The sequence below is a fragment of the Glycine soja genome, chromosome 3 (genome assembly GCF_004193775.1).
Source record: "Glycine soja cultivar W05 chromosome 3, ASM419377v2, whole genome shotgun sequence".
Classification (NCBI taxonomy): Eukaryota; Viridiplantae; Streptophyta; class Magnoliopsida; order Fabales; family Fabaceae; genus Glycine; species Glycine soja.
The window spans coordinates 26,479,766-26,488,360 of NC_041004.1; positions in this window are offsets into that span (position 1 = coordinate 26,479,766).

The following is an 8,595-nucleotide window of genomic DNA, read 5'->3' on the forward strand; positions in this document are numbered from 1 at the left end:
GTGGTTCGGAACTAGGATGAAACACTTGCTATGTGAGATTTTATACATTGTGAGCAGTTTTCCTCTATTTTCAATTGGACCCAGTGCTTTCTTCTAATGTTCTTTTAGAGATGAAATGCAAATGTCCCAAATCTTATTTGTGGTTATGAGAAATTCTATCAGCATGCTTTCCTTCCTCAGTGGTCACGTTGTTTTTCTTCAAAAATATATGTTGCTCTAATCGGTTTGGAGGTTTGTTTCTTTGCTAAGCATGTTCGCGTTTTAGTGAAAGATTTTCAGAGACTATTAAAGTCTTCTTTGCCTTCCGGATACAATCAAGTTCGTTGGCACGTAGAGACAAATTATGGTCAACTGCCTCTTTTCGAAGACTTCAATGTCTTTTGATCAAGACTATTAAAGTCTTTTTTGCCTTCCGGAGACAATCAAGTCCGTTGGCATGCAGAGACAAATTGTGGTCATCTACCTCTTTTCGAAGACTTCAATGTCTTTTGATCAAGACTATTAAAGTCTTGTTTGCCTTCCAAAGACAATCAAGTCCGTTGGCATGCAGAGACAAATTATGATCATTGTTCGTATTCCGGAAAGTGCACCGGATCGCACAAGTAGTATAAAATGGCAAGAACCGAGTATCAAACTCTCGGGAAACTTGTGTTATTTGGTAAGTTATTTCAGCAAATAAGTGTCTGGTGTGTAAAGATAAGTGTGAATATGAACAGGTGTATAAATTATCTGTGCAAAAAGAAATAAAATCATGCGAGAGAAATGATGTGTAAAAACAAGTAGAAACATGTTGGTCTTCCTAATAGGTGCCTGATGCTAAAAAGATATTCTCGATCTAACAATGCTCATGTGTTCTTATGGCGTCTCCTGAGATACTAAACCCCGATTCCTCATGATAGTTTAGCCTAATCCTGATCAAGCGTCATCCGCAGATTCCTCTTGTAAGACTAAACTCAACCAGGACCACATTAAGATAAACATACACAACTAACTTATCGCACCCCGATTCCTAGTGATAGTGCGACAACTTAGCACATGAACAGAGATGCGCTTAGCGCGAGGCTTGCGCTTAGCGAAAGGAGTGTTTTTTTTCAGAAAAAATGTCTTCTATGTTATTTTTCAGTTCTTTTCCAAGAAATTGAAATCCTTATGTTAAACATTCAAAGATAGGCTGATATACTCATATGTACAGATTATACAACAAGTTCCAAATGATTAAATGCATGGAAAACAAAGATAACAAAGATTAAAACTGAGTTGCCTCCCAGGAAGCGCTTCTTTAATGTCATTAGCTTGACGCTTTTACCTCACTGGGTGATCTTATGTTTTGGTTCTTACTTTCAGAACCTCTTGACCTCCTTCCATTACCTGTAAGCAGACATTGTGTTCTGGAGCAGGCTTGTCTTCAACAAACAAATCAAAATCAATTTTCTGATATTCAAAACCTAGCTCCAGCTTCCTCTTCCCCATATCAACTATGCAGCTTGTGGTCAACATGAATGGCCTTCCCAATATTACAGGGATATCGGTATCTTCAAAGATATCCATTACCACAAAGTCTGCCAGGAAGATAAAATGTTTTACTCTGACCAACACATCTTCAATTACTCAATATGGCCTGGTAATGGAGCGGTCAGCTAATTGTAAAGTCATTCGAGTGGGCATTATCTCCAACTCTCCCAATTTTTTCCACATGGAGAGTGGCATCAAATTGATACTAGCTCCCAGGTCAATAAGAGTTTTTCCCACATTGACTTCTTCGATTGAACAAGGGATAGTTACACTCTCAGGATCACAGCACTGCAGTTTCCTTCCACTATGATGTTTTCATGATGGATATATTTATGCTTCCTTAATAACATATCTTTCAAGAATTTAGAGTAGAGTGTCATCTACTACAAAGCTTCTCCGAAGGGCATGGTTATTTCCAGTTTCCTGAAAATGTCTAAAAATCTTGCCATATGACGATCTTTTTCCTTCTTGGAAGGTACCACAGGATACGGTACTTCCACACCTTCATACACAGCTTTCTCACTTCTACTCTTCTTTGCATTCTTATTATTTTTTTCTTCTTTTTCATTTTTTTCATTTTCTATTTCTTTTTCTACTTTTTTTCTTTTTCTTGGTCCTTCAATTCTTTATTCTTGACCATTATTTGTTCCTCTTTTTCTTGATTACTTTCACCTCTCACCTCATTTTTCTTGCCATCAGTACCTTTCTTGTCAGCAGTTTTTTTCTTATGCACAACACTATCCTCATCCTCAGCCTCCACAAACCTTTTACTCCTTGTCATCACAACTTTGCATTCCTCCTTGGGATTCTGCTCTGTAATTTCCACAAAACTATTGGATGACTTGTCAGCTATCTGCTTGGCTAGTTGTCCCACCTGGACCTCAAGGTTTTTCAGTGTTGACTCAGTGCTTTTATGGTTTGACATTGTTACCTGCATAAACTGAGTCAAGGTCTCTTCCAGCTTAGTATTCCTTTGGAATATGTTAGGTCCTTGTTGGATTGGCCCATTTGAAGGCCCACTCTGGTCTTTGTTGAACTGGTTACTAGGGTGTGTCCTCCACTGTCCTTGTTGATTATAGAGACACTGCTGAAAGCCTGAAAATCCTCCTTAAGTATACCCTTGTCGCTATTGATTTCCCATATAATGAATTTATTGAGTGTTTTCTTCAGTGGAAATACATTGGCCTGTTTCATGAGCCTCACCACAGATGATACAACCTGTAACCTACAAAACAGAAGAATGCGTAGGTTGACCCATAGATAACTTAGTAGGCAGCTTACCGAGTGTTTCTGTTAAAATCTCAAGTTGCTTAGAAAGCAACTTGTTCTGTGCCAATAAAGCATCATGTGATGATAGCTTTATCAAGCTTTTCTTCATGGGTTGATGGGTTCTATCTCGTAGAATGGCATGATCACTAGCTGACATGTTCTCAATTAGCTCAGTTGCTTCTTTCGGGGTCTTCATTTTTATCTTTCCCTTTGCAGAAGCATCTAACAGTTGCTTGTTTTGTGGTCTCAGCCCATCTATAAACATATTCAATTGGATTGGCTCGGAAAACCCATGAGTGGTGTGAATGTATGTATACATGATTTTGATGATTTCAAAAACACATGGCATGCATCAAAGTTTATTCATATTTCTCCCTAAGATAAGTGGATGTGTGATTCATGAAGACAACAAACAAAGGCCACATTTCTCCCCAAGAAAATTGAATCTCAAGAAAAGTGAATATATGATTTATGGAGACAACAAAGGCCACTTGATCAACAAGCCCAATAAGTGATATCGAATGATACCAATAGGTCACTTGTCTTTGATTGATTACTTTTGATGATTTTTGTCTATGATTGTTAACTTTTGATTAAGTTTTAATGTTTGTTTCTGCTTAAATTTTTTTATTGTCATTAATGATTATGATTGATAGTTATGTTGATTGTCTTTGATAATTGTTTTTGATTATGTTTTGATGATTGTTTTTTATTGTGTGTTTGATTGATTGTGTTTGATTGTATTTGATGATTGTCTTTAATAATTGTTTTTTATTGTGTTTTGTTGATTGCTTTTGATTGTGTGTTTGATTGATTGTGTTTTTGATTGATGTGTTATTGTACTTGTTTTTTCTTGATTAATATTGAATGATTATTTTAATGCCTTTTGGTATCACTTGATTCTCATACATTGCAACAAGTGGTAACATTTTTCTCCTCTCTATTCATGATTTGTTTTTGATGTTGACAAAGGGGGAGAGAAAGATAAAAGATAAAATAGTAAGAAAATTATATATTCTTTATGAGACAACTTTTTATATATGAAAAATATGAAATCTTCAACTGTCTCATATAAGCAAACATTGCAAAACCAAGGGGGAGTAAACTATATGCAAATAGATATTTTTTTGTTATTGCTCCTAACCTACAGGTGGTTGTCATCATCAAAAGGGGGGAGAATGTAAATCATGAAGATTTTGATGATGTCATGAAGAATTTGCTTGAGAAAGGGGGAGAATGTAAATCATGCAAGTTTTGATGATGTCAAGAAGAAATCACATTTTTGTCATGATCAAAAAGGGGGAGAATGTGAATGTATGTATACATGATTTTGATGATGTCAAAAGAAGAATCAAACAAGGCTCATTTGCTTCAAGATTAATACAAGATTGCTTCAACAAACAAAGCCTTGCTTGAAGATTAACTCAAGATCAAGCCTTGCCTTAAAACAAAGTGCTTTCAAGACATGCAAGGCTCTGGTAATCGATTACCAGACAATATAATCGATTACCAGAAGACAAGGTTGAGAAATAGCTATTGAAAAAGGTTTTCAATTTGAATTTTCAACATGTAATCGATTACCATATGTCTGTAATCGATTACCAGTAACGAAACTCCTGAAATTCAAATTCAAAAGTCATGACCCTTCAAATTATAACTGTGTAATCGATTACACAAACATTGTAATCGATTACCAGTGGAGAGTTTTTCAGAAAATATGCCAACAGTCACATCTTTCATTGAATTTGTGAATGGCCATCAAAGGCCTATAAATAGATGACTTGGGCATGAATTTTGAAGAGAGAGTTTTGCTGGTCCAGAATGTCTTATCCTCTCAAAAGAAAATGAGAGAGATTCCAAGAGAACTTCATTGTCAAATGCTCTCTCAAGAACTCTTGGACAAGCACTTGCAAATCCATTAAGAGTTCATCCATGGACCTTCATTATAATATTCTTCTCTTGAAGAGAGGATTCTTATTCCATTCTTCTTACTCAATGAGATTGATTAAGGGACCGAGGGTCTCTTGAGTTGTAAGGATTCCTGAACACAAGGGATGGGTTGTCCCTGTGTGGTTCAGAAGTTGTAAAGGATTTTACAAAAATAGTGGAAATCTCAAATGGGTTGCTTGAGTACTGGACGTAGGCACGGAATTTGCCGAACCAGTATAAACATGTGTTTGCATTTTCTCTTCCCTTATCTTATTTATTTTGTTGCAATCAATTGTGTCTTGCATGTTTAAAGAACATTATTAAATTGATTGCTGCTTCTTCTGCATTCTAAGCCTATCCCTCTTAAGTTATTGAGGCCACAAGGTCCAACAAGTGGGAGTTCTTCTCAACAAGCCTCTAAACCTCTCTAATGCTTCACTCAGAGATTCATCAGGAAACTGATGAAATGAAGAGATTGTAGCTTTCCCTTCCGCAGTCTTGGACTCTGGGAAGTATTTCTTTAGGAACTTTTCGACAACTTCTTCCCAGGTTTTCAGACTGTTACCCTTGAATGAGTGGAGCCACCTCTTCGCTTCTCCTGCCAATGAGAATGAGAAAAGGCTGAGCCTAATGGCTTCGTCTGGTACACCGACAATCTTAACAGTGTTGCATATTTCAATGAACGTTGCCAAGTTTGCATAGGGGTCTTCATTAGGTAATCCTTGAAATAAGTTCCCCTGTATTAAATGAATTAAGGAATGTGGGTAGTTGATGTTGTTAGCTTGCACTTCAGGATGTGCAATGCTGGTGAAAAATTGTGGTACTAAACTACTTGAGTAATCCTCAAGGGTAATCCTCTGGTCATGCTCTTCTGCCATGGTAATGACTTCAGGTAATTGTGTGGCGAATTCCCTTGATGATGGTGAATCAGGTTATAATAAGTCAGAGAAATGAGTCTCCTCCTCAAGAATGGAAGCAACTGTTCTATCTTGCAGAAGTTTCCTTCTCCTCTCGGCTCTGTTCCTTCACAATGTAGCCTCAATTTCTAAGTCCAGAGGAACTAAATTGCCTGTAGGAGATCTATGCATATACAATACTAACAGAACAACGGTTATCCAGTTTTACAAGAAAAGATAAATAGGAATTATGAACAAATATTCACAAAAACAATCAAAGAATAACAAATAAAGAATAGACACCTAAAGACGAACTAACTTCCCAAATAAAAAGAAGTTTCCCGGAAACGGCGCCAAAAACTTGGTCGGTATTCCGGCAAGTGCACCGGATCGCACAAGTAGTATAAAACGGTAAGAACCGAGTATCGCACTCTCGGGGAACTTGTGTTATTTGGTAAGCTATTTCAGCTAATAAGTGTCTGGTGTGTAAAGATAAGTATGAATACGAACAGGTGTATAAACTATCTGGGCAAAAAGAAAGAAAATCACGCGAGAGAAATGATGTGTAAAAACAAGTAGAAACATGTTGGTCTTCCTAATAGGTGTCTGATGCTGAAAAGATATTCTCTATCTAACAATGCTCTTGTGTTCTTATGGCGTCTCCTAAGATACTAAACCCCGATTCCTCATGATTGTTTAGCCTAATCCTGATCAAGCATCATCTGCAGATTCCTCTTGTAAGACTAAACTCAACCAGGACCGCATTAAGACAAACATACACAACTAGCTTATCACACCCCAATTCCTCGTGATAGTGCAACAACTTAACCTTGTACTGTCAAGGACTTTAGAGTCAGACCAGTTTCCACTGTTGAATGACCCTAACAAAGCATGCATCTACGTGATCAAGGTAAAGGCATACTGGAGTGAAAAGTAGATAGCACAGAGAACACACAAAACATCATTAAATAGATAAAAATATATTTACATCAAGTACCTACAGGGAAGATCCAATAGAGAATTTAGCTTTCCATACTAGAAATCCTTCTTTACAACAAAGAGAAGAACAAGATGAAAGATTGCAAAAAATACAAGTGGTGAGGATGTCTCCTTCACCTCTAGGATCTCACAATCACTCACAAACTCATCTTAAGCTCTCAAACTGGCTCCTGCTTCAAGTTCTGGTCTCTACAGATCTTCACACAGCAAAATATCTCAAAACTCCCTGGAACTTGGACCTTTCTCTCTCTAGAAACCCTAGACATGCAAAGCTCTGAATCCCAGTCCAAACTCTCCCTCTAAAATCTGATTTCAGGCTTAAATAGGTGGCCTTGTTCGTGCTCGTGCGCTTAGCACACTTATGGACTGCTTAGCACACATTAGTGAATTTCGGCTTAGTGCGTGCCTTCTCGCTTAGCGGATGAACTGAAGTGGTGCGCTTAGTGAGATGAAGCAGTGCGCTTAGCGAACATGTACAACTCATCTTCTTCCAGAGTCTTCCTCGCACATAGTCCATGAGTGTTACGCTTAGCGGACGCTCGCTAAGCCAGCAAATTGGCTTAGCGAGAAGGTAAAAAATAGACCTTTTCAAAGCTTGCCTAATTAACCTAAAATTGAGAGAAAATGATTATTGAACACACAAAATGGAAGTACTAAGTATTTATTACCTATACTTAACGGAAAATACTTATAACACTACAAAATAACCATAAATTGGAAGAGTTTGATACAATTTACACCAGTTTTAGACACAAAAGTTAGTTGTTTTCACCGACTAACAGTCATCTGCCTCTTTTCAAAGACTTCAATGTCTTTCGATCAAGACTATTAAAGTCTTCTTTGCCTTCCAGAGACAATCAAGTTCGTTGGCACGCAGAGACAAATTATGGTCATCTGCCTCTTTTCGAAGACTTCAATGTCTTTCAATCAAGACTATTAAAGTCTTCTTTGCCTTCCAAAGACAATCAAGTCCGTTGGCATGCGGAGACAATCATGGTCATCCATTTTTTTGTTTTCAAGACTATTACAGTCTCCTTTGCCTTCTAGAGACAATCAAGTCTGTTGGCATGCGGAGACAATCATAGTCATTTGCTTTCGTTGTTTTTAAGACTATTATAGTCTTCTTTGCCTTCCAAAGATGATAAAGTCTGTTGGCATGTGGAGACAATCATGTCTTCCACTTTTTATCTTTTCAAAGACTATCAGAGTCTTTCGTCGAGACTTTGATGTCTCCCTTACTTTGCAAGACTTCCAGGTCTTGTGTTGATATACCTGATGCCTCTTATGCCCTTTCTTTTGACAGGTTTCGCTGATTAGGCTTTTGCTAGTGGTCAGTCAGATGGTGAGATCACTCGAACGAAATTAATGTCTTTATCTTTACCTCCCTTTTTTATCTCCAATAAATGATAAGTAAAGAGGGGCAATTGCCATACCCTAATTTCATCCAAGGATGATTGTTTGCCAACATTTGGATTCTTGTCGACCGAATTGAGCTGCTTAACACTAATTGTCGCGCAATCCGTAGGGTTTTGTGACGTTCCGGAAGGAAATGTGCAAAATATTCAAAAAAAAAGGGCAAAATGGTCACTTTTGGGACATTTTTCAGCCCCTAGGCCCACTAGAAAGCTTAGGGATGAAGTAACCAGCTTGCCTGGGCGAGCTACTGTGCAACCTCCACCCCTTATTTCCTATAAATAGGCGTGAGGAGAGCTGAAGGAAGGATCCAGCATTAGAAATCAAGAGGATTTGAGAGAAATTAGTGAGAAGAAGGAGAAAGAAGAAGAAAAATCAAGGCCGAGGTGCTTCTGTAATGCTTCCATAACATTTCCGTGATCGATTCCGTGATCGTTCTTCATCGTTCTTCGCTCTTCGACCGGTTAGTTTCTATTTTTAAAGCTTTGAATTCATTTTATGCACCCTTAGGGGACCATCCTTGCTTTACATGTCTTCATCTTCATTCTTCTACCATCAGTGATCTTTTTCTTTGTTT